We start from the raw sequence: 12,996 nt of genomic DNA, 5'->3' as shown, positions 1-12,996 counted from the left end.
ATCAAAACTAATAAGCGGCATATCATTTTTCCATGGTGTGGGTCCCATTTGACTGTTGACTGATGAGCACTCACTTGGAAACAGAGGGTTCTCTGACTGTTTCAAACTGTAGATTTTCAACGAGGAAGAAAAGGTCAGTATTCAATCACAGCCTTCCTGCCAACTGTGTGTGTCAAGGACTGGTCCATTGGGTCAACAATCAACACCACCTGGGTTAGTGTCGAGGTATCACTTTTTCTGGTCCGCTGAGACTCTTCTGATGTTTGACAACTGAGCCAATTCTCTGAATGCCCCGTTGAATCTCTTTGCCCCAGAAAGCCAATGGACCCCATTCCGTTCACGATCCAGACTCTTGGGAATAGTAATTCGGCAATACAAATCGATCCCAACATTTATGCCCAGCTGAATGAGCAAAATTCACAAAACCCTTCAGTGTTCAAATGATCTGACAGTACAAATTGTGACTCAGTTGGATTGTCAAGCCACTCAAGTGAGGTTCTGCTCGAAGGAGACAGGACTGTATGATCAGCAACAATATCCCTCTGTGGCTCTTTCCTCTTGAAATTCATCTTGTTGACTATTGAACCTATCACGTGATTAGCAGGTGCACCCAGTTATTCTTCCATACTGTGTGGATTTCAGATGGCTAATATTCAGTCTTTGTGCAGTGAAAAAAAAAACACTTAGTGCCTGTCCTTTTCTGCTTTTCAATACTTTTGACACTTGAAAGTGTGATATTTGTACAGTGCTGGAGGTTGTCAAAACTTTAACATTGATAGATTTACTGTAACAGTCTCCCTTACAAATTGTTGCACACCTCTATCGATACTTCGTGAATCCCTTATCTAATTGTTGCTAAATGCCCTAACCGTTTGAACCGGTGTGTGTGGATATTTGTCCTGGAATGGTGCACAAAAAGTCAAGTTACCGATCTCAGGCATGGCATCAAGTGGATGGTTTGAGCAGAGAGCTTTTGCATTTGTGGTGCTCACGTTATTGTTGCAAGTTACCATGGGCTATCGTAACCTCCTACCCCTGATTATAACCAGCTGTAACAGAAGCTCTGGAGCATTTCAGCTCCCAAATGTCATGAGGGAACCTAATCAAGGAGAGCGAATGATTCTTCGTTAAAGAATTCTGAGCTTCTCGATGTATTCCAATTGATGAGCTTGGCCATGCGGATGTCCTTCTCACCAACATGTAGATAACTGCAGGAAATTGGGCTCCATTTGAACTGCTGGAGTTGAGACACTTGAAAATTAGACTTAAGGGGTCAAACAAAGGTGCATCCAATTTTTTGCCCTTCACCAAATGCTGTCAAAATTTTGAAATATGGAAACAATCTCCAGCAGTTTGTTTTCTGATTAGGTAAAAAGGCGAGGATCATTCAGCATTGAAAGGAGGTTAATGACCAGGACCTTACAGGAGGAACAATACACACTATGTGGAATTGAAATGGTCAACCCTGAGTACTACTTCAGGTTCCAAGGGACAATTGCTGGGCACGGGGACATGGGTACAAACTAGGGAAAGGTGCCTTCAGGATTATTGCCTGGAAGAACTTTTCATATTAGAACCTGGAGCGGCTTTGAAAATAGTGTAGTGGATGCAAAACCTTCTGTGGGGTTGCTCAAAAGGCAGTTCGATTATCAGGGAACAGAGGGCCAGTAAAGGGGGGGTGGGGGGGGGGGGGGGGTGAGGTAAGAAGGCAAGATGCCATTTTGTACGGAAAGACACGTTATAAGGAAAAAAAATTATCTCTCTCATTTCTGTATCTGAGATGGTCCAGTAGGAGACATCCCTCTGCTATTCTGTAGAGCTGCACAAATCATGCAACACCTTCAATCCCTGGTAGCAAGGAATGTTTGTCCATGTTACACACAGTTCGGATTACAAAATGTATAAAATTGACGAACCAAGGCAGACAGAATTCAATGACACCGTTTCATGCGAGGGCTCCATTGGGAGGCATGGCAACCCAGTGTGACCAGGCCATTCATATAACGGAGGGGCTTTCAGAACACACGAGACTTCTGTGACATTCCACCTGAAAGATGAGTGCTGAGGGATCACAAGTGCCCCTGCAATTGGATCCATGACAGATCAAACTAAATCTTTTCTGACTTCACTGTAAACATTCAACCATTTCACATCAACTTTCTCAAGGTTAAAAAGAGAGACAACGCCTGCTGTTAATCATCAAAAATTTATTTGGGTAAGTGTTTAAGATGGCAATTTACCTATTTCAGCTATTAAAGCTGGCCTCTCATTTCAACTGTTGTCCAAATTGGTCTGATACTTGCTTCAGTGATTTTTAAATTGCTGGTGTTTTTTGTCGAGCTTTCCAGGGCTAACTCATTCTATCTGCTTCAGCTGCTCCATACATTTCAATGATCTGTAATTTAAAGCAAAGGGAGAGGAGGCTCAAAAATGTATCTCAGAAAATTACGGCAAATATATTAAAACGTGGCAAAAAAAAAAGCCAAAAAAATAAATCCTTTTCCTCTCACACCTCCCCCCCCCCCCCCCCCCCCCCCAAAATAAAATCTGTTAAACATCATTTCGTTTAAAAAAAACAGACAACCGATATGCTCAGACATATAATGAACTTTGCCATTATTGTAGTGGCAAAAGAAATTTAGAATGATTGTTTCCTCTGTAGCATATGCCTCATTTCTGGCTGCATTTGCAGCATAATAAGCTTTTTGTTATTTTTTCAATTAGAGTCAATTGACCTAACAAAATGGTTGGCAATTAAGAGATTTTTTTTTTTGGTAATGGTCCTGGACTAATTTAGTCAAGCTTGTCAGCTGTGCTTCACGAGGGTGATGCTTTTCTTCCTCTTCAGCATAATGGATCGTAATTTCAAAATCTTTTCCTCCTGCTTCCTTTATAATAATACGCAATTACAGGAAGTAGTTGGAGGTATGCTTTTTTTTTCTCCCCTCATTTTTTGCCTGCAAAAGCGCATTTGCAAGAGTTCATTACAGACAGCGGTCTTTGTGTAAACTCAATCATTTTGAGAACAGTGACACCAGTCTCATATGTCGTTGTTAACCCCCGACAATAATTCAATGCATTTACTGAAAAGCTCTTAGAAAATATACAAGGTGGCAAATAACTCAATAGCTCATTGCGAATACCTATATATCTATCTCTATACGTATTTATATATATAAAACACTTGTATTAAACATGAGCTTGAGAGTGCTTTATAATATACATTTTCTCATAATATGCTAGAGGAAAAAAAATCTCTGTCTTACTTTTTCTTGCTGTCACATCATGCTGTCCTTGCTGCACACTTTCATCATAAAGACTGTTCCTCTGTCACTCACCCCCATTGGGATGTCTTTGTCACTGACCCCCAAGGAAAGTGGCCATTAGCAGCACAGCAGAATTTGGTTCTATAAATAATTCATGCCTTATATATTTAATGAGACAAAATCCCGTGGAAAGTTTGAAACAACACAGCTCCAGAGTGCCCTTCTCTCCCCTCCTCAACCACCACTACCTCCAACATTCCCTCCTCTCTCCTCCGCCCCCTGACCAGTTCTAGAGCAGGAAGAAGAATAGCTTCACATATTCCTGTCGATGAAGGGGAGCGAGGGCGCGGGGGGGGGGGGTACAATTTCCACAGTTGCGCTTCAACGTAACGTCACACCATGCGTTGTGTTTCTAACTTCTTTCTATTCGTTCCCTTTGCTTCGCTGAAGGGGGCCCACATCCATAGGGAGCCTGCACCTAAGTTGGCACCGCAAGTGTGAGCGTGGAAAATCTTCAACCCATGGGGTATCGCAGAATGTAATCTTGCCCCACCCACTCCCCTTTCCCCTACCCACTCCCCTTTCCCCTCCTCACCTGACACCCACCAATGCACACCGAACAACATGTTAACTGAATGGCTATGAAGGGTGGAAAAACGAGTTGATCTTTCCTCTCACGGCACAAGGATGCACCCACGCTTGTGCCAAGTCATTAACCGTGTGTGGCCAAGACCAACCAGCAGTTGGTTGAAAAAATGTTAGCAGAGTCGGGATGTGTTTGTGGATAAAATTGACTCTCTTTTTGGAAGGAGGGTCTGTTCCAAATGCATTTGTGCAAAGGAGTCCAAATGCCTTTATTAATAAGCCTTTGTTTTCTCAAGTTGATTTTGCATTTGTTTCATGTGTTCTGCATTAAGTGTCAAGACAATCCCACACAGACTGTTATTTTATTCAACACAGCAATACATCCTATGTATGGGCTCACACTGCACTGGAGGCATTTTGCTTCAATCTGCAGTTATGAAAAGAGACCTGCAGGTCACTTATCCACTTCTACCACAGTTAATCTACCCAAATCTCAGTGAAGTGGCCACAAACTCCCCCATGTGCTGTGCTAGTTAACCGTTTCCTCTTTCAGGAATGTCAACAATTCTGTGATTTTCTTTTGGTCAGATCATTCAAATGTGGTGCAAGACAAGTTTGGTCAGCAGCTGACAATTAGCCGCAATATGCCTGGGATAAGATGGGAAAAATAATAGGCGCTCCTCATGATTTCCCACGCACCCACTGGAAAAATGCATATTTTTGGCTGCCAGGTGATTGGAATTGCCTGTGATGCTACCCATGGTTGATTAGCCTCATTGTCCTGTCCCGAACGACCCCTTCAATGATGGACTGAAGGGCAGTAAGCATCTCTGAAGCTTTGATGAGCCAGTTCCGCCAAAAGAGGGAAGAAAAATGACATGCCATACATTGTCTATCTACCTTATTCGCTGTCTCTCGGGTAATGGTAACGTAGTGGTCACGTTACTGGACTAGTAACCCTGAGGACCTGGACTAATTCTCTAAAAACATGAGTTCAACCCTCATCATGGTAGCTAGTGGAATTTAAAATTCGATTCATTAATCTGGAATGAAAAGCTTGCCATGGTGATCACAAAATTGCTAATTGTTTGTAAAAGTTAATTTGATTGACTAATGTCCTCAAGAAAGGCAACGTGTAGTTTTTACTCAGTAGGGCCTACATGTGAGTCCAGAGCCGCAGCAATGTGGTTGACTCTTAACTGTCCTCTGCAATGGCCCAGCAAGATACTCAGTTTGAAGGCATCTTCTCAAGGGCAATTATGGGCAACAAATGCTGGCCTTGCCAGTGACACCAGCATCGCACGAAAGAATAAAAACAATCACTGTCATCTAACGTCCAAAGTTCGGTACTCTCGCCAACCTTTGGAATGTTTTTTTTTAATGTAATGCGCTGTCAGGATATGTGTTGTTTTGTTTGGTGATTGGTGTCATGGCAGATATCAGTGGACAGCAGACCCACGTGGTTGGACCTCGTCGTTTTAACTGCAGTGACACTGGCTTTTATTTCAATGCATAATGACAAGAGATCATATAATCACTGATAATGGATCTGTTACTGGGGCCATCACTGTGCCGCTGATCAGCTGCTTGTCTGTTCTGTGAAGTTTCAATGACTGACACACAGTTGGAAGGCAGAATTTCATCAGCACTCTTCCCTGAATTGTGTCTGCGGCCCGAACTGTGACAGAGCCTCGAAGTTAGAAATGCCTGAAGACACAGAGCGCCCCTACCACCCCCATAACTAGGATCCCCATTCAATGCGGTAGTTTGTAGAAGTAAATAAATAGTGCGCTAGACCCTCTCTATAATGCTGTCATCGAGAACCATGAAAAATGCACGTTATCGTGAGGGACATGTCATAGACAAGGAGTTTCATCAGGTTTGTCTATTAGTAATGCAGCCATAAATAATGTGTGTTTTATCAGAGATAGCAGTACATCAGATTGTGTTAAGGTGAGGGGCTAGTGTATTATGACAGGGAGTGAAAATAATCAGCTTGTTTTAATGAGTATGAGAGCACAGTGAGGCTGACATTAAAATTGATGGTACACCTCACAGCAATTAAAAACACTCTAGCTATGCTTGCTTGGCAGTCATAATAGTGTGTCTTTCACCACTTTGCGGTCATAAGCCAATCAACCAATTAATTTAAAATAAATAACAATATTTGTAGGCCCATGTTTCGGTTACTTTCCCCCCGTTAACTTTGAGTTCCCCTTTCACTAGAACTTTCCCCTGGCTAATAGGTCAGGTCGGAAACCTACTCCCAGACGTCATTCACAAATTCTCTGTCAGCAGCAAGGGGAACAGAGCACTAGGATGGTCAAAGTCACCTCGCGCTCTAATTTTCTTCTTCCCCACCTCTTCCTCCCTCCCTGTTATGGAAACATTGCCCTTTGCTCATTATATCGCCCTGTGTGGCTGCTCCAAGACTGGGAACGTTTACGGTTAAGTGAATCACCAATGACAACTTGTGTCCCACCCTACAATGGGGAAATCTGCTCCCAGATCCCAATCACAAGTCTCTGTCAACAGCAAGAAGTACAGAGCACTAGGACGGTCAAAGTCATCTCACACCATAATTTTCTTCTTCCCATCTCTCTCTCACTACCTGTAATGGAAACATTGCCCTTCGCTCATTATAGCCATGTTACAATGTGCATCCAGTTGCCTATTTCAAACCTTTGCCCCCAAACCCCCATAGGCTGTCTTTAGGGCCTGAACAAAATGACTTTAAAACATGATTTCTTTGTTGTTTTCTTTTCAGTTGTCTCCCTTCTCCTTTTGAAGGTGTTGATCTTACCATAAGACCACTTTTTACTGCCTCATACAAGTAACAATTCTTTCTGAGTAATCCTAGATGGAGGTGTGTTGACTAATCCAACCTTGTCCTCTCCCACAAATGTGAGCACTCACAAATGTGAATTCCTAACAGTGGATCTGGATAGCAACTAGAAAGGGGAAATTCCAGTCGTTTATTTCTTCTTCCTGGAGCAGAGATATTGAGGCCACTTGATGCCAGGGATGGCATCAGCTCGGACTGAAAATGGAGGTTGAGACCTTCTGCAGTAGTACAGGCCAGTCATAAAGATGCACCAGAATGCACCTTTGTGTGTGTGTTTGTGTGTCAATGTGTATGCTTATGTGTGTATCCCTGTGTTTGTGTCAGTGTGTGTTTGTGTCAGTGTGTGTTTGTGTCAGTGTGTGTTTGTGTCAGTGTGTGTTTGTGTCAGTGTGTGTTTATGTGTGTGTATTTGTGTCAGTGTCAGTATGCATGTTTGTGTGGGTGTGCGTTTGTATGTTGGTGCACGTCTGTATGTGGGTGTATGTGCATATTTGTGTGTGTCTTTGTGAGTGTGTGCATCTGTGTGTGTTTGTATGTGTGAGTCTGTGTGTATGTTTATTTGTATGCATGTGTGTGTGCCTGTCTGTGTGTTTGTGTGTAAGACTGTGCGTGTTTCTGTGCTAGTATGTGTGTTTGTGTGTGTATTTGTGTGTGTGCATGCATTTGTATTTGTGTATATGTGTATACGTGTGTGCTCGCATGAGTGTGTGTGCGTGTGTGTGTGTGTACTTTGGGGGTTGGAAACTGCAGTATCAATGTGAGCATGAACAGGAGGTAAGAGCGGTACCACAGTCTGGGGTGTGAAGGCAATATACACACAATATATGTGGCCTCAAGTCATATTTAATTAAGCTGGGTGCTGTTGTTTGTCATATTACCACTGACATATTGCCCTCTTGCTAGCCCTGGTTCCATAAAAAGATTTTTTTTTAGGATTTCTTTTTAATGTTAATGTACTAAAAGATGGCACAGAGGCCACAGTAGCCATTGAGGAATCCTGAACAGAAAAAATGGGAGGCCCACCTCTCTCATCGCAGGCCATTTTCCAGTGAGCCTCGCAAACACTAGGCCCCTCACTTACGTAAGAAAGGGGCCTGATGCCTGTCTCAGATGTATTCTCAATATCTCTTGGCAGAACAGGTACATCAATTCAGAGCTCCTGGAGCATGCTAATTCTGTCCGCATACACTCATTACTGATGGCTCAACCTTGTGCATCAGGTGAATGATGGCCGTTTTGCAAAACATTTCTGGGCAGTGAACTGGTCACTGGTTTATTACTTGCTGAACACACAAGGGCACCAGGAAGTGGAATATGTCAATAGTGAAGATCGACAGGGATAACTGGGAGGCAGCCATCGACAGCCACGACCTCTGCAGACTCATTCGAATCGAGGTGAAACGGAAAGGGTAAGATGAGAGTTCAAAGAAAATGAGGCCAATGGATCCTCCACCTTCTTGGCCCCAGCCTTCATCTGCAGCAAATGCATGTCCGAGTGGGGCACCTGAGCCACAACGGGTGATGTTTAACAAAGAGTTGACCGCCGAGGCACAAACCGTTATCCCATGATATATAAGGCTGCCAGAGATAAAGTCTATTTTGGGTGACACAGTGGATGGCTAAAGAATGACCCAATTCCAATCCTCGGCATCCTTGGGGCACATGGGTTTTGTCACCAAAATGGCTCCTTTTGTTGCCCACTTTAATGATGGCAAACTGGGTGCAGCGAGCATCAATTTCTATTCCTACGTCACCGATCATTTCAGTTCATTAATCCGGAAAAAGTCAGGCTGCTGAGAAAGTGAGGGTTCGTGCAGGTATGCTTTTTGTCTGGGGAGGAGGCGCATAAATAATATGGAATACGATTGAGGCCAATGCCTAATGTTAACACAGTTGAGGACTCTGAACAAATGAATTGCTCGATACAGAAGGAAATGCACAAAGGCAGGAAAAAAATGAACAGAAGCCGTTTTTACATAATGTAGTGCAGTCAAGGCATCGTTATTGAATTTCAGCTGCTCATCACTGTAGTGTGAATGTGATTTTGCAGGATTGTTCAGCACCCATCTCACGCCATCAACAATGCATTGCCAGGAATTTATACTTGGAAGAAAAATTGTGTCATGAAAAGGGGAAGGAATTAAAGGGGAAATGTTTAAAAATAAATTCCACGGCATTAATTAACTTGGAGGCTGCTCCGAACATATGTGTCCCATTTAAAGGCAAATCGATGTCCAAGTATAATTATGAGAGTGGAAAGGCCACTTAGCGTGAAGGTCAGGGCTTTTCAATGTTCCTGTTTTCTCTTTCTCGACGTCTAATTCACCACTGTTCAGTCCTCATCCTCCATCTGGGAGGCGAGATACGCTTTTTGGAATTATTTCGTGGGATGTGGGCATCGCTGGCAGAGTCAACATTTGTTGCCCATCCCTAATTGCCCTTGAGGAGGTAGTGCTGGGCCGCCTTCTTGAACCGCTGAAGTTCAGGTGGCGTCGGTACACCATTTGGAAGGGAAGTCGGGATTTCCAGATTGTTCTTGGCTTCCATCTACGCTGCTCCATGTCAGGAAACCTGAGGGAATATTTCACAGTATACCCAACGTTTGGCCCTCTAAGAGAAAACTTCAATAACCCAAAACGTGCCATCTTCATAGAATCATAAAATCAGAGACAAGTTACAGCATAGAAGGAGGCCATTCGGCCCATCTTGCGCATGCCAGCCCTAGGACACCCAGGTGCCCTTTCTAATCCCACCTCCCTGGCCCATCAATAGCCCTGTAGCTTAGACCACTTAAGGTGCAGATCCAGGTACATTTTAAACTGGTTTAGGGTCTCTGCCTTCACTACCAACAAGAGCAGCGAATTCCAGATTCCCACTACCCTCTGCATAAAAATGTTCTTCCTCATGTCCCCTCTACACCTTCTGCCACTTATCTGGAATCTATGTCCCCTGGTTGTAGAATTCTCCACCAGGGGAAACATTTTTATCTTGTCCACCCTATCTCTTCACCTCATAATTTTGTTCACCTCGATTAAGTCACACCTCAGCCTTCTTTGATCCAAGGAAAATAACCCCAACCTATCCAATCTCTCCTCGTAGCCACACTTTTCTAGCCCTGGCAACATTCTTGTAATCCTCCTTCATAGATTATCATAGAATTTACAGTGCAGAAGGAGGCCATTCAGCTCATCGAGTCTGCACTGGCTCTTGGAAAGAGCACCCTACCCAAGGTCAACACCTCCACCCTATCCCCATAACCCATTAACCCCACCCAACACTAAGGGCAATTTTGGACACTAAGGGCAATTTATCATGGCCAATCCTCTGCACTCTCTCCAGAGCAATAACTTCCTCCTGTGATATGGCGACCAGAACTGCACACAATATTCCAGTTGTGGCCTCTCCGTTGTTTCAGACAATTCCTGCACAATATCGTTATTTTTCTTGAGTGGCAATCTCAGGACTGAAAGTCAAACAACAGATGGTTCATTTGATCAATTCCTGGGATGTAGGGGCTTATATGAAGAAAGGTTGGCCAGATTGGGCCGATATCTATTGGCATTTAGAAGAATGGGAGGTGACCTTATTGAAACATATAAGACCCTGAGGGACTTTGATAGGGTGAATATCAAGAGGATGTTTTAGCTTGTAGGAGAGGCTAGAATGAAGGGACACAGTTTAAGAACAAGAGATCTATCTTTTAAGATGGAGATAAGGAGATTTTCTTTTCTCTCAAAGGGTTATCAGTATTTGGAATTCTCTTGCCCAGAAAGCAGCGGAGATTGGGCTATTTAATTTATTCAAGGCAAAGTCAGACAGATTTTTGATGGGCAAGAGAATCAAGCATTTCTGGGGCCAGGCAGGAAGGTGGAGTGACATGACCATATCAACCATGATCTTATTTAATGCAGAGCCGGCTCAAAGGGATGAATGGCTTATTCCTGTTCATAAGTTCTATGTTCCTATGTAAGTGTGATTGGGAATTAAACATAGAAAGATAGAGACATAGAAAATAGGAACAGGAGCCGCTCGAGACTGCTGTGCTATTCAACATGAGCACAGTTGATCCTCTATCTCATCGCCATACCCTAGCTTTTTCCCCATACCTTTGGTGTCTGGAAATCTATCTATTTCCTTCTTAAATGTATTCAGTGACTTGGTCTCCACAGCCTCATTGGGAGAGAATTCCACAGGTTCGCCATACTCTAAGTGAAGAGATTTCTTCTCATTTAGTCCCAAATGGTCTATTCCGCATCCTCAGACTGTAATCCCTTGTCCCAGACCTCTACCAGCCAACGGAAATATCATCACTGCATCCAGCCAGTCCGGCCCTGTCAAAATGTTATGTTTCAATTGGACCGCCTCTTATTCTTCTAAGCTCCATTGAATACAAGTCCAGTCGACCCAATCTCTCCTCATATGACAATCCTGACATCCCAGGAATCAGTCTAGTGAACCTTTGTCACACTCCCTCTATAGTAAGTGTATCCTTTCTTAGATAAGGAGACCAGAACTGCACACAATATTCCAGGTGTGATCTCGTCAAGGCCCTGTACAGCTGCAGTAAGGTATCCTTGCTCCTGTACTAAAGTCCTCTTGCAATGAAGGCCAACATACCATTTGCCTTCCTAACTGTTTGCTGTAGGTGCATGCTTGCTTTCAGTGACTGGTGTGCAAGGCCCCTTTGCACATCAACATTTCCCAATCTGTCACCATTTAAATAATACTCTGCTGTTCTGTTTTTCTTACCGAATTGGATAACCTCACACTTATCCATGTTACAATGCATCTGCCATGTATTTGCCCACTCACTCAACTTGGCTAACTTAATTGAAGCCTCTTTACTCTCACCTCACCACTCACAATAACACCTAGTTTTGTCTCTTCAGCAAATTTGGAAACATTACATTTTATTCCCTGATCCAAATCTTTGATGTATACTGTGAATAGCTGGGACCTCTCAGCATTTATCCCTTTGATACCCCACAAGGCAGTGTCTTTGATTCCAAAAAAGACCCATTGATTCCTCCTCTCTGTTCCCTGCCTGCTCACAAATTCTCAACCCATGCCAATGTATTAACTTTATATTAATTTTAAACATTAACATCTGGGCCGGGATACTCCCCCAACCACGCCAGAGTTGCGTGAACCACTCCGGCGTTGGGCCACCCGGTAGTTGCGGAATCCTCCGCACTTCCTGGGGCTAGGACGGCGCTGGAGTGGTTGGCGCCGCACCAACTGCTGCCAAAGGGCCTCCGCCGGCCGCGTGAATTGGTGCATAGGCATGAGTGCCAGCGTGTTCTGGCGCATATGCAGGGGATTTCTTCTCTGTGCCGGCCATGGCAGAGCTTTACCGAGGCCGGCACGGAGGAATAGAGTGCCCCCAAGGCACAGGCCAGCCCGCAGATTGGTGGGCCCCGATCATGGGCCAGGCCACCCTGCCCCCCCCCCCCCCCAGGTCCAGATCCCCTCGCGCCACCCCAAAGACTCTGCAGGCCGCCCTCAGAGCCAGGTCCCGCCGGTATGGACATTGTGGCCCGGAAACGGCCGGCCGCTCGGGGGGGCTACTGCCAATGGCCCCCGACTGGTGCGACGTGATCCCCGCCCCCGCCAGAAAACCAGCACCGGAGAATTCGGCAGCCGGCTTCGGAGCGGTGGGGTGGGATTCATGCCCCCCCCGGCGATTCTCCGACCCGGCGGGGTTCGGAGAATCCCGCCCTGTTGTGAGATTTTATCAAAAGCTTTCTGAAAATCCAAATTCACCACTTCTACTGGTTCTCCCTTATCTATTCTACCAGTTACACCCTCAAAAAACTCCAGTAGATCTGTCAAACAAGATTTCCTTTTCCTATATCCATGTTGACTTTGTCTAATCTGGTGATATTTTCTAAGTGTCCTGATATCACATCCTTTACATTTTCCCTGCTGCTAATGTTAGGCTAATACTTTATTGTAAGTGTCTTGGGATGTTTTACTACATTAAAGGTACTATATGAATTCAACTTGAATTTCATTGTCTGGAGTCTGCACGTTCTCCCCGTGTCTGTGTGGGTTTCCTCCGTGTGCTCTGGTTTCCTCCCACAGTTTAAAGATGTGAAGTTAGGCGGATTCGCCATGTTAACTTGCCGCTTAGTCTCCAAAAGGTTAGGTAGGGTTACTGGGTTGCGGTGGAGGTGTGGGCTTCTGTGCAGACTTAATGGGCAGAATGGCCTCCTTCGGCACTATAAATTCTATGAATTCTATTAATTTGTTGCTGTATTATCCAGTCTTTCTTCTTCCCTACCCTGTGAAAGCAGATAA

General features: G+C 44.3%; 1 long non-coding RNA gene across 1 annotated transcript; it reads right to left on the bottom strand.

Moving 5' to 3' along the window:
- Positions 1-2,192: 2,192 nt before the first annotated feature.
- Positions 2,193-3,421, bottom strand: LOC119962356. The gene is made up of 2 exons (XR_005459839.1): positions 3,267-3,421; positions 2,193-2,395 (listed from the first exon to the last, which is right to left on the bottom strand). It is a non-coding gene; the product is annotated as an uncharacterized LOC119962356 (long non-coding RNA).
- Between the last annotated feature and the right edge of the window lie 9,575 nt (positions 3,422-12,996).

Source organism: Scyliorhinus canicula, chromosome 2 (assembly GCF_902713615.1).
Source record: "Scyliorhinus canicula chromosome 2, sScyCan1.1, whole genome shotgun sequence".
Classification (NCBI taxonomy): Eukaryota; Metazoa; Chordata; class Chondrichthyes; order Carcharhiniformes; family Scyliorhinidae; genus Scyliorhinus; species Scyliorhinus canicula.
The sequence above is the reverse complement of the archived record's forward strand: the minus strand, read 5'-3'. Positions and strand labels throughout refer to the sequence as shown.